Below are 13,410 nucleotides of genomic sequence, written 5' to 3' on the forward strand. Positions count from 1 at the left end.
GAAATATGTCTCGCAATTACTTTTGCCTTCAAATACTCTTTCCCAATTTTATTATTTATAGTCTCTATATTTTACCCCTTATGATAACGGTAGGCTGAGACGATAAAATATTTTTGTAAATATTCGCAAAATCTAGTTGCCAAGCCGTAGAAGTTCTTTTGAGGGTTATCTTAACAAAAGTTAAAGTAATGTCATAATTAACATAAACAGTGTAGAAATTTGACTCGAAAGAATTCTGAACACCCCGGTGCTGGCTGGACCAGGGTTATTTTTTTGAAGCGAATTATGATAAAACGCGAGAACGGCTGAACCGATTTGGTTCATTTTAGTCTTGAAATAAACGAAAATTTTATTTTTCCATTCAAACTGAAGATGGTTCAAAAAGTAAGGAAGGGTTAAGTTCGGGTGTAACCGAACATTTCGTTTACTTGCAAGGACAAGGGAAATTCTTTCAGGTGTGGGAAAAATTTTATTTCAAAAAATGTAGCGAAAACATTCAACATTCTTATCTTATTAACTTATATTATTGGTCATAGATTAAATTGGTTTTATAACTATATTTTACTTCTTGTCAGCAAAAATTATATTTAAATCACATATAAGAAATAAGATTTATCTGGCTAAATTTATTATATTAAGTTCATGTGCAGAACATCAACCAGAATGTCGAAAATTATTATATTATATTATGGAAATGAGGTTTGGACCAAGGTTGAGACTAATTCCATTTATACTATTTATACAAATAATTTTTAAGAAAGCTTGTACACTTAAATTTAATAAAATATCACACATTTGGACCCACCTAAACGGCTTCAGGACAGGTGGGAAGCCGAAAATCATTATATAGGGTATATTGGATCCAGTCAAGATCTGACCTGATTACACTAACTTTGGACATTGCTCAGTTATGTTCAAGAGCATATCTTCAATCTTTTATAAATGTATAACTCATACACTGTTACATACATAGAGTTTGTTAGAATAACGAAAATCTTTATATGTAGTATACGAGGGTCCAATATCACATAATCTTAGCATTAAAATGTATTTTGTCCAATAGTATACATATAGATAACTTTTTTAAGATATCTTACATATTGAGCGATACATACGATATAATGCCAACCGAAAGTTTAAAAATCTTATATTAGGTGTATGAGAGATGCAAATAGTATTGAAACGTTTTATTTATTTTTTCCATTACTACATATTATTAACAGAAATAGATTATCTCTGAGTTTCATTTCGGTATATCACATACCATCACCAATATAAGCCCGGAAGTTCGAACATTTTTTTAATTAGGTATATGGGACTAAGGGAATTATTGTTCCGATTCAACCCAACTTTGACACAGAGGCAATTTTATATCAGATAAATATTCTCTCTGAGTTTCTATAATATATCCCACAGACTGACTGATATATTATATAAAAAGTTCGCAATAGAAACTAGCGACCATATAGAAACAAGGGACCTGCGACCCGTTGTATTTCTTGGGGCTTAATTTGTATACTAGAAAGTGAACGAATCAGATGGACATGAAAATTGTGTTATGTGGGAACCCACCCACCGAATTTGGTTGAAATGGGTGTATCAGGTCCTGAGATATGGGTTTTCACCTAAATACGGGCGGTGTCACGCCCATCGTTAATTTAAATACCTGCTCCTATTAAGCCTTCTCCTGTCATCTCGGGTGTAAAATGTTATGTTGTTGACGCATTTATTTATTTATTGATTGAATTTGTCCTGAGATAATTTGCTTATAAAATTGAATAGTTTAGGAGATATGTACATTCAACCTCTTAGAGAGCGGGAATACAGCCACTTTTTACAAATTTTAGACCACAGGTGCCCCTTGCTCTGCGATCCCCTGTGATAAATTACAATTCTATATCTTAATTTAGTGCTAAGTGGCGTTTTGTGGGAATGGCAGTAGTCCGATTACGCTCATCTGCGAACTCGTCCTCCATTTTTGGCCAAGGAACACGTGTACAGTATTTCAATTTTTACTCAAGTTACTGAAGTTAATGGACGGATGAACGGACAGACAGATGTTCAGATTTCAACATGTTTAGTCATCCTGATCATTTTTATACTCCCGCAACCTGTTGCTACAGAGTATAATAGTAGTATTTTTGTTCACCAAACGGTTGTTTGTATCACCTAAAACTAATCGAGTTAGATATAGAGTTATGTATATATAAATGATAAGGATGAAGAGACGAGTTGAAATCTGGGTGACTGTCTGACCGGCCGTCCGTCTGAGCACGCTGTAACTTGAGTAAAAATTAAGATATCTTTATGAAACTTGGTACACATGGTTCTTGGTACCGTAAGACGGTTGGTATTTGCAATGGGCGTAATCGGACCACTGTCACGCTCACAAAACGCTATTAATCAAAAACAAATAAGTTGCCATAACTAAGCTCTGCAATAAGATACAAGACTGTTATTTGGCACACAGGATCACATTTGAGAGGGGCATCCGCAGTTAAAAAATTTTTTTAAAGTGGGCGTGGTCCCGCCCCTAATAAGTTTAATGTGCATATTTCCTAAACCGCTAACGCTATAATAACAAAATTTACTGATACCAAATGTTTTTAGCACCCCAGTGTGAAAATGGATGAAATCGGGTGACAACCCCGCCCACTCCCCATATAACGGTACTGTTAAAAAATACTAAAAGCGCGATAAACCAAGCATTAAACACGCCAGAGACATTAAATTTTACATCTGGGACGGTATGAGATGACTTTATAGGAACCATGTTCAAAATTAGTCAGTGGGCGTGGCACAGCCCACTTTTAGGTGAAAACCCATATCTTGAGATCTGCTCAACCGATTTCAACCAAATTCGGTGCATAACGTTATTTTCATGTTTCTATGTCATAGTGCGAAAATGGGCGAAATCGGACTACAACCACGCTTACTTCCCATGTAACACCATTTTAAATTCCATCTGATTCTTTCACTTTCCACTATGCATATCAAGCAACAACGATTATGTCGGGGTTAAACTTTGCGTGAATAATATATTAAAGTAGAGTGGCAACACTTCAGGCTCTTAAGCTGTAATTTTTTGGCTGTGTACATTTGTGTTTTTATTTAAAAATATCTTGAAGTTTAAATGATTTTTTTACCGTGTTAATACAATTGTTAGTGATTTAACTCTCAGTTTCATGATAAGTAATAAATGTTCTTAAGTTTTGTGCAATATTAAAAAGTTTAAACTTTCGAATTTTTGGTGCCGAGTCAGCTTTTTGTTTCATTTTGTTTTATTTTATTCTATTTTCTCTCTTTATTTATCTTATTTACTTCTTTATTCACAGCTGTGTTGCGTTTAGCTTTTTATTTGTTACAGTGCTTCTAAAACTGCTCGCTACATTGCTTTTTCAAATTGTCTTGGTTTTAAACTTTGATAAATTGATTTTGATTTGATTTGAATTTATTATTATTAATATTTTATTAACACACTAATTTATTATTTATCTATTAAATTTTGTTCTACTTCTTTTTTTATTTGATCTTAATTCTTGTAGTTTATTATGTCTTGTAACTTCCCCAATTGTAACATTAAAGGCGAGTCAGATCGCTACGTTTCATGCTGGCTTTGTGATGGGCTTGCCCATATTAAATAAGCTGGACTGACAGGTAGAATCTTAGATTCTATTCTCAACTGTAAGGGATTGCGTTGGTCCTGCTTAAATTGTAGATCTATTGAAATCGATCTATTTAAAGTTTATAGGGAGACACGCAATGGCTTTAACGAAATCGGTCGTGATCTTGTAACCCTCACTGAAAAATTTAGGCACTATGAAAAATTGTTCAAATCTTTTAAGTGCCTGAATGATTCTCACGAATCCTCTAAACCTGCTCCTAAGCGTAAACGTCCTTCCGATGAAGTAACACTTACTTCTTCTGTACAGAAAAGAACGTCTCCTCCCAATGACCTAATAAATCTCTCTTCTCCTTGCCCTCAAGGTGATAAGCCGTCAACTTCCAAAGAGCTCAATTCCCCAAAAGCTGTATCTAATAGTAATAAGTGTCTCACAATTCCAGAGGCTCCCCCTATTAACTTAGTAGCATCAGTTAATAATTTGATAGTTATTCCACCTAAAAAGTCTATATTTATTTCGAGACTTGCCAAAGATACCTTGGTGGAGGACATTAAATCTTACATTTCGTCACGTTTAAAAATCGATGATATCAAAATACGTAAATTTAACTTCAATTATGATAGAAGTATATCATCATTTAAAATAGACGTATCTCTTGAAACATTCAAAAAGATCTTAGATAGTTCATTCTGGCCACCTGGGGCCTTTGTACGCGAATTTAAACCTAAACTTAGAAGTCAAACTGAGGAAAACATTGTTAAATTACCAAAAGCAACCACCGATATAAAAAACTGATTGGTAGAAATTCGCTAAGCATTTATTATCAAAATGTTAGAGGTCTTAATACAAAGTTAACTGACTTGTATTTGAACAGTTCCAATTTTAATTTCCATATAATTGGATTCACAGAAACAGGTTAAAACCTCACATTTTTGATAATGAGATTTTAAACAGCGAATTTCAAATTTTAGATGTGATCGACTGAACAGAATCGGTGGAGGTGTTCTATTTGCCATGCATTCCTCTATCCCATCTAAAAATATTCTTGTTCCAGGGACCGACTCATTTGAATTTAAATGTATTAGAGTATACGTTAATAGTTGCTTTATTTATTTAACCCTATCTTGTATACCACCCCATTCGGACTTATCTGTAGGTATACATGCAGCATGCTTCTTTAATAAATAGTGCTACCTCGATGGCAAATAATGCAGATTCAATAATTGTATTAGGCGATTTCAATTTACCGTGTGCTTCGTGGAAACCTTTCGATGACTATATCGTGCCGATTTGCAATCGGTCATGTTTTAATGAGTTGTTCGAAAAAGGTTGGTTTCGAAAGAGTTATATGAATTGAAAAACAGAAAAACTCTTATCGACTACTCTAAATATTCTGTATTGCGTCGACAATATTTTGACCTAAACAGAAAATGTTATAATAATTACTTAAATAAAGTAAAAAAGGATGTTGTGAGTAATCCAAAATCGTTTTATGATTTCGTCAACTCCAAACGCACGATTTCCAAATTTCCGTCCGCGATGAAATACAAATCTATCATTTCAACTGACAATGTTATTATATCCAATATGTTTGCAGAATTTTTTAAGTCAAACTACTGTAATATTTCTTTCAAAACTTTTTCTTATCAGCACGTGCTGTGTTCGAATACTTTAATTAACGCTCCAATTATTTCTGAAGAGAACGTCCTACTTAATTTAAATAAGTTAAAACCATCTTTTAGTTATGGCCCAGACATGATACCCTCATGCTTCCTAAAAAATAGTGCCAAATATATTTACTTGCCTTTGACAAGGATATTTAATTCCTCTCTTAAACACGGTATATTTCCTTCAATATGGAAACAGTCATTTATAATCCCTTTGCATAAAAGTGGATTTACATCCAACATTGAAAACTATAGAGGTATCGCAAAACTATCAGTTATACCTAAACTTTTTGAAGCTGACCATATACCCTTTTCGATTTCTCCGTTAATTTCCTCATCTCAGCATGGATTTCGTAAAGGGAGTTCGACTATAACAAATTGACTTGAATTTGTAAACCATGTATCATTGGGTTTTAGGGAACATAAGCATTCTTATGTTATATGCACAGACTTTAGCAAAGCTTTCGATAAAGTAAATATCTCGATTCTCATACATAAACTTGATCTGCTGGGCTTTCAGCCAAGTAATAGAATTCTGAAAAATTTTATTATACGCTGACGACGTAAACCTTTTTAAATCATACACTTCAACTGAGGAAAGGTGTCTGTTGCAAACAGACTTAAACAATTTGGTCTCATGGTGTGATAAAAATGATTTGCCATTGAATCTCAATAAATCTAAGATGATGTGCTTTTCCCGTAGATCTGTGCACCACTCTTCTTATGTAATAAAACACCATATTCTAGAGCAAGTTTTTAACTATGTTGATTTGGGAGTTAATATGGACCCAAAGCTTAATTTCAGTCTTCATATTGATACCATGGTCTTGGAAGCCATGTGAGCTGTCCTCAGTTTTGTTAAACGTAATATTCTTAGTGAAACTTTTAAATGGAACTGTTTGCAGTTCTTTTCTCCTGTCTGAAATTAAATTTAATATTCCGGTTCGCTTTTCGAGGCAGTTTAGACCTTCACGGTTAAAATCCTGTAGATCAAATTTCGAGCTAAATGAACCATTCCGCCGTATATGTCATGATTTTAATTCTCATTCAAAATTAAAAAGACTTTATGGTTTTCTCTTAATAAATTAAAATGTAACAATTTATTGTATCGTAACTATAAATCTTAGATGTTGAAAATTTTTGTTTTTGTAGCTGAGCAGTTTCAGATCTCAACACGTAAAAAACTCTCTTGCCTTTTCTGACTCGGCTAATTCCGCACGTATGCGGAGTGCGCCCCTCGCGTCGGTTGGGCGAGAGGAGGGTAATCGTTGGGTTATTATTAAAAAAAAGTATGCCACCTTGTAAACAAAAATTGTCTAAATCGAACCAAAACTGTTCAAGCCTCTAAGTACTAAATATGTGGACCCCAGTGCCTATAGTTGACCTTCTACCGAAAATATCAGTCAATCCACAAAAAAATCTCAAACGAGTATACCATTTGCTGTGCGAGAGTATAAAATGTTCGGTTACATCGGAACTTAGCACTTACTTACTTGTTTTTAATACGATTTTATTAGCTTGGGTTGTATGTATGTAATGGAATTTCCAGAAGTCTGATCAACTTGAAACTTTGCAGACGTGTCAAGGACCGATGACAATGCAATAATTTGATAACAGTGTGAACTGTGAAAATGGGCAAAATCAGATAATAACCACGCCCACTCCCCATATAACAGTTATGTTAAATTATACTAAAAGTGCGATAACTGACGAAATAAATGCGACATAAGCATTAACTGCTGTTTTCACAAACAAGATGGTAGGGAAGAGCTTTATAGGTGAAAGTTCAAAAATTCCTCTAAAGCGTGTTTTTTTATTTTTTTAAACTATAGTTTATTATTGTTTTGAACTGTGAAAATAAAAATTATATTGATTGAATTTCAAGTGTTGATATAAAGTTATTGAAAAAAGCACCATGTTGATATTTCCTTGCTAGTGTTTGCTGGTTTTCCGTTTCTTTGATTTTTCGTTATTTCGCTCGTTATGAGAATATTGACTGTCAACAACAATTTATCAAAAGTATTTTAATTCATAATATCAAAATCAGCTATTTTTCAAACATTCCTGAATACTAAATACGAATAGATTGTAAATACCACAAAATCAGCATAATGTAAATAAGAAATTCATGAGAGAAACAAAAGAAAGTTTTTTTGTGATTATGAAATAAACATTTTTTGGAAGAGGAAGCATGCTCCAAAGTATAATTGGTTTGTCATGATAGAAATGTAAAGAAAATTTTGTTTTGCTGCTTCGCACACTCAATAACTCTTTTAGTGGAATGAAAAACAATCGGGATGTTAGTTGGTTGTCGATTGTTTATATTCAACCATCTGTCGAACATCACACGAAAACTTAAAGAGTTAACTTTTATTCTGTAACCATTATAACGTTGTTAGACAACAGAGAAGAGTTGATGGACATCTGCGTGAGGAGTGTCAACTACTAGAGTTGCTCGAGAACGATTCGCATTGAGATATTACACCCAAGAGTTCCATTCTATCTTTATCGCCTCATAAAATTCAAAAACTGTTCGCTGGAAAAACGTTCCTAACGAAATGCACATTCTGCTTTAAAATTATTATTTAACATGCAAATAAAGGAATCGCCAATTTGCAACATCACCAACACAGCGTGATAGCGAAGATTCTCCAGATATGCGAATTGATAAGTCGCTGGAGGCACTGGCCAGAACTTTGAAAGACTTACGTGACAACCAAAACATTTTTGGTGGAGCTATAATTCTGTCATCATGTGATTTTCGCAATCGATCAAATGTTCCTCACGAACTAAACGCATGCCTGAAATTATCGGTATGTAAAGAAACTTCAATTAACGACTATGATGCGAGTGTTTTTGTATCAAGACCAAACTGCGATTGTGTTTTCGAAGCAGTTGCTGGATATTGGAAGTGGTAAGGTCGCAATTGATATCTCGACTGGATTAATATCATTTCCTCCGATTTCTGTCACTTCACAGACTCGAAAGTGGAGCTTATTCAGCGTGCTTCTGAGACGATTAAATTCCTTCCAGGATAGTTGTTAACTTACAAATTTGTTGACATTGCTACAAACCTACCCTCCTGCTACAAAACTAAATGTGTATTAGCTAATGAATAACGTCATCGAAGCCAAGATCATCAAGGAAAAATGCAACGGAGAGGATGTCTTGATCGCGCGTATAACGATGATGCCAACGGATTTGCCACAAAAAAAAAGAAAAAGAATATACAATATGTAGTTAACAAGAAAGCTTAAAATTAATTAACCGTACGAGATACTATGTACAGCAGTGGACGTTGTTTGGCCACTTTTATGATGATAACTCTCTGTTTAATGATTCCGCAAAAATTAGTCGCTGTTTACAATATACTTGTAGGGCTGGGAGCATTTACGAGGACGGTCCAATAAGTAGTTATCCTATAGTAAGGCAAAATAAAAGTTGTAAAATTAATTTCTCTACATATGGGCGTGCTTATTATAACGGGTGAACCAAGTAGAGGTACTTTTTTCAATATTCTTTTTTTGACAGATCACGCGTGAATCGTGTCAAGGTCTCGTGTTATTTTTGCTTAGTATTGTTTGACATTTTATCAAGGAAAGACATACGCCTGAAAAACGTTTACAAATTGTTCAACTTTATTACGAAAATTAACGTTCTGTAAGAATGTGTGTCGCGCGCTTCGCTCAACTTATGATTAGTACTTATTGAAGTACTTATACAAAATTTATGAATTAACACTTTATAAGTTAAAAGATGTCATCTAATTTCAACCACATTATTCGTAATAATTATACTCATTAAATTCTTTTAAGATATATATATTTTCTATCAATACATATTGATGGCTACTCTTATTGGTGACATTGTTGAATTCTTTCGTAACAATTTTAAAATATAGTTTTGCCAACACCCGAAGGTATTTCTCCGCTTTGATCCAGGCAAGTTGCAAGAGTATAATGTTCGGTTACACCCGAACTTAGCCCTTCGTTACTTGTTTTATTATAATTTATACCAAATGGTTATAGTCAGTTATATCTACACAAAATGTGATACAGAGTTAATAGATTCGAAATAGAAGGGCATTATTTCAATTAAATATTGCGAAAATATTGTATTACTTTACCTAAAGAGACCTCGGTATACGTACTTACAACATTGTGAGAACAAATTAGTTTTCTCTAACCTTTTTGTACCGCACTAGAATTGGTTGCTGATTGTACCATTGCGGTGGACAATAACCCATGCCAAATCGGGTAAAAATATCTCGTTAAATTTCTTTCAAATCCTTTGTTGAAGTATATCTTAAACTCTACTTTTTCTTGAAATATTAATTTTTTTATGTCCTTGTCTGTCATTGACAGAGGCGGGTTAAACATAGGGCAGGTTTGTGGATCAGGCTCTTACAACTAGAGAGCAATTGAATAGATTTGTGCATTTCTTACCATTAAAGTGCTCTTTCCATGTATTTGCACTTGAACGATTTGAGAACTGGCGAAGGGTATGCAGTTAGTGTACAACAACAAGCATACTCATGCACAAATTATATATGCAGTTATAGTCTGTGTGTATGTAAGTAGTTAAAAGCAAAAGGCAAACGTCACAAATACATATGTAACATAAAACTATAAATAACAGTCGTTGCATACAATCAGAATTTCGAAATATTAAAATATTTCAAGTCTACAAGGCCAAACGAAAATTAATATAAATCGCTCCCCTTGTCGGTTATGAGCAACGCAAACAGTATTAACCATGAATATATATACAAACAGTTGAGTTCATAATACTAGCAGTACTAGTTTAGGAATAAGAAAAACTAATACGTTTTCATAAATCAATGCGATTAAATTTTAAAGCAACTTGTTTTCGGATACACGATACACACAAATAGCTCCATATATAAATTATATTTTATTTCTTTACGTTCCATCAAAAGTGTTAAAAAAACGAAAATATGTGTTTATAAAAAAACAATACAACAATTAAAAACATATTCACTAAAAAACAAAAATTCCATTCCTTAATTAAAATAAAACTATAATTGTACTAATATTTAGTCGGCAGAATAGTGTCATTTAAACCCTCCCTTGCACCTATCAGCCGTACTGATAGCCGCTCTGCATATCATAGAACGTTTTTATTGGTCTGTTTATTTTCCTTCTCCTTCATATCTTGAATGAAGGTTTCGGGTTGGGTTCTAATCAATAAGTTGAGCAATCTACTCTCATTTATTGATATTTTTCCGGTAAAATTTGGAGTTCTTCGTCTTCTTAAAGGCCCCGAACCTCCTAAACTTATTAAAATTTTTGAACTGGTCTATAATGCCATGATTCATATACATAAGACATCGTCACTGGATGAGAAGCATCGTCACTGGATGAGAAGCTTCTGCATCCTTCTCGGTGAAAACAGTATACTGAGACATATTAGAGCGGTTTTGAGGACGAGAATTTATTGCTAAAAATTTTAAATGAAAAGTAACATGTTACATTTATCCATCTCTGAAATGTTCCGTCATTTTGAATTTGACCATTTAACAAAACCAGGGGAAATAGGGCTAGGGTTCTTACAAATTTTCTATACCATTATTACCGTCATTATGCGGAAAACACAATTTTAGGCGAAATGGCAATCGCAAATATATACGTGTCTTGCATTAAAGCATATTTCGAATCTTACTAGAGGTATTCTACTTGTTATACGCTTTTCATTTACAATGTGGTTTTTCTACATCTTAAACTAATAGTAATATATATATATATGAACACAATGACGAGACGAGTTGAAATCAGGATGTCTGGCCGTCCGTGCTATCGCTAACTTGAGTAAAATTGAAATATCTTTAAGAAATATGGTACACATATTTCTTGGCACCGCAAAAAATTTTAATTGCAGATGGTCGTAATCGAACCATTGCCACACCCACAAACCGCATTAGAGAGCGGCATATGTGGTTTTAAAAATTTTGAAAAAGTAGGTGTGGCCCCGTCCCCCAAGCGGTTTTGTGCATGAATCTACCTAAGGATTTAAGCTATATCTTCTAAATTTGCACAGAATACATTTTTTCGCCAACTCTTACGAAAGTGTGAAAATTGCTAAAATCGGATGACTCCACTCCCTATATATAACTTTTGTTTAAAAGTACTAAAAGTGCGATATACATACATATATACATATGTATATATATTCGTACAATAATTTAATGCCGGAAATATGTGAATTTAGTCTACGAATTACTCTTACTCCCATATATGTAATGATTGTAGTTTTTCTAATAAGCCTTATGTCGAATATGTCGTTCAGTGTGTGAGTTATATATTTACTTATAAAATTGCTTGAAAAAATGTTCTCAAGTATACCTAAGCAATGCCCAAATTAATGCAATCAGCCCGACTTCAAACTAGCTCACTTCAAACCGTACAGGTTGGTCAAAATATGTGATATATTAATGAAATGATTGAAAATTATGTGGTTGCCACTGAATGTGAATGGAATTTGTCTAAACCTTGGTTTAAACCTCTATCCCTAATATAAGGAATTTCGATCCTCTGGTTGACCATTTCCACATGAGTTCAATATATTAAATTCAGATATATCTCATTTAGCTATTAAGCTATCTCCTGTGATCTCGAGTGTAAAATGTTATGTTTCTGACTCATTGTTTTTATTAATTTATCGTGCTTTTAGCAGTTTTAACAGTAATATGGGCTAATCAACTGCTTTCATGCGATGTCTGTAGGGGCGCTTAAGGGGTTTGTCCTGAGCAAATTTGGGTATAATAGGTTGAATAGCTTAGGAGATTCACCTTCTTAGATGGCGGGGCTAGGCCCATTTTTTCAAAATTTGTAACTCACAGGAACTTTCTAAAAATAGCATTGATCTTAAAAGGTAGTTATTTTATGTTACAAAATTAACAAAAACTAACTTGTGTTGTATTTATTTTTAAATCGATACTTTAGTTACAGTTACAGGTACTCAAAAGTGTTGTGATAACAAAAAAATAATCCAAGAAAAACACATTTATATAATAATTAGAAAACGAACAACAATTTTATAAATAATTATCATATTGTGTCATCAAGTAAATCTATAGTTGACTTTAGTAGCGTTGATTTGTGGTTATAAGCAAATTGTCTTTGCCCGGTAATAAAGGGATCAGAACTTAATATGTTCATTAAATCTGTATTTAAAGCGACGCGTGAACTTTTCTGTGTATGCTCTTTAATCGGAACCAAGGAATGTTTTACAACTTCAAAACCTTGAGGTAAAATTTTATGAACCAATGTAGGGAGTCACACCAGGGATATTATTAAGATGACGTTATTATATTGCAGATTATACGCAGATTGGGCAGCTAGACTTAATTTTTTATTACCTTAGACATATACAAATATACTGAACAAGAAAAAAATGAAGGAATCGGGGGGAACATAACTCAAACTTTATGTAAGCATATTAAGGTCCCTTCACTCTATTGGCTCCTCTTTGAACCACCCCGTACTTCTGACGAACTTTATCAGTAAGATAGATTTTATCCGTGCAACCTACGAGACGTCGTCAAGAATCCCTCGACCGATGGCTGTGATAATTTTCCTCTGGAAATTATTATGCGATTATTTTCGCATAGGAGACGTTTTACAGTCTTCTCCTCTTCTGCCTCCTGACAGTTTCTACAATAGTCATTATACAAGTATGGCAATCCAAATCTACTTGCAAGTCTGCCTATTAGACAGCACATAAAATGCATAAAATACAAAGTAAACTAAAGTATCGATTTAAAAATAAATACAACACAAGTTAGTTTTTGTTAATTTTGTAACATAAAATAACTACCTTTCAAGATTAATGCTATTTTTAGAAAGTTCCTAAGCGCTACAAATTTTGAAAAAATGGGCCTAGCCCCGCCATCTAAAAAGGTGAATCTCCTAAGCTATTCAACCTATTATACCCGAATTTGCTCAGGACAAATCCCTTAAGCGCCCCTACAGATATCGTATGAAAGCAGTTGATTACCCCATATAACTGTTAAAACTGCTAAAAGCACGATAATTGAACAAAAACAATGAGTCAGAAACATAACATTTTACACTCGAGATCACAGGAGATAGCTTAATAGG

At 33.6% G+C, this 13,410-nt stretch overlaps 1 protein-coding gene and 1 long non-coding RNA gene across 14 annotated transcripts in view; one reads left to right on the forward strand and one right to left on the reverse strand.

Moving 5' to 3' along the window:
* Nucleotides 1-13,410, reverse strand: part of CapaR (Capability receptor) — a 165,337-nt gene that overhangs the window by 131,407 nt on the left and 20,520 nt on the right. The gene's annotated exons all lie outside the window — the stretch shown is intronic.
* Nucleotides 7,254-8,751, forward strand: LOC118681121 (uncharacterized). Its single transcript, XR_004976756.2, has 2 exons — nt 7,254-8,204; nt 8,270-8,751. It is a non-coding gene; the product is annotated as an uncharacterized lncRNA (long non-coding RNA).

The sequence above is a fragment of the Bactrocera oleae genome, chromosome 6 (assembly GCF_042242935.1).
Source record: "Bactrocera oleae isolate idBacOlea1 chromosome 6, idBacOlea1, whole genome shotgun sequence".
NCBI lineage: Eukaryota > Metazoa > Arthropoda > Insecta > Diptera > Tephritidae > Bactrocera > Bactrocera oleae.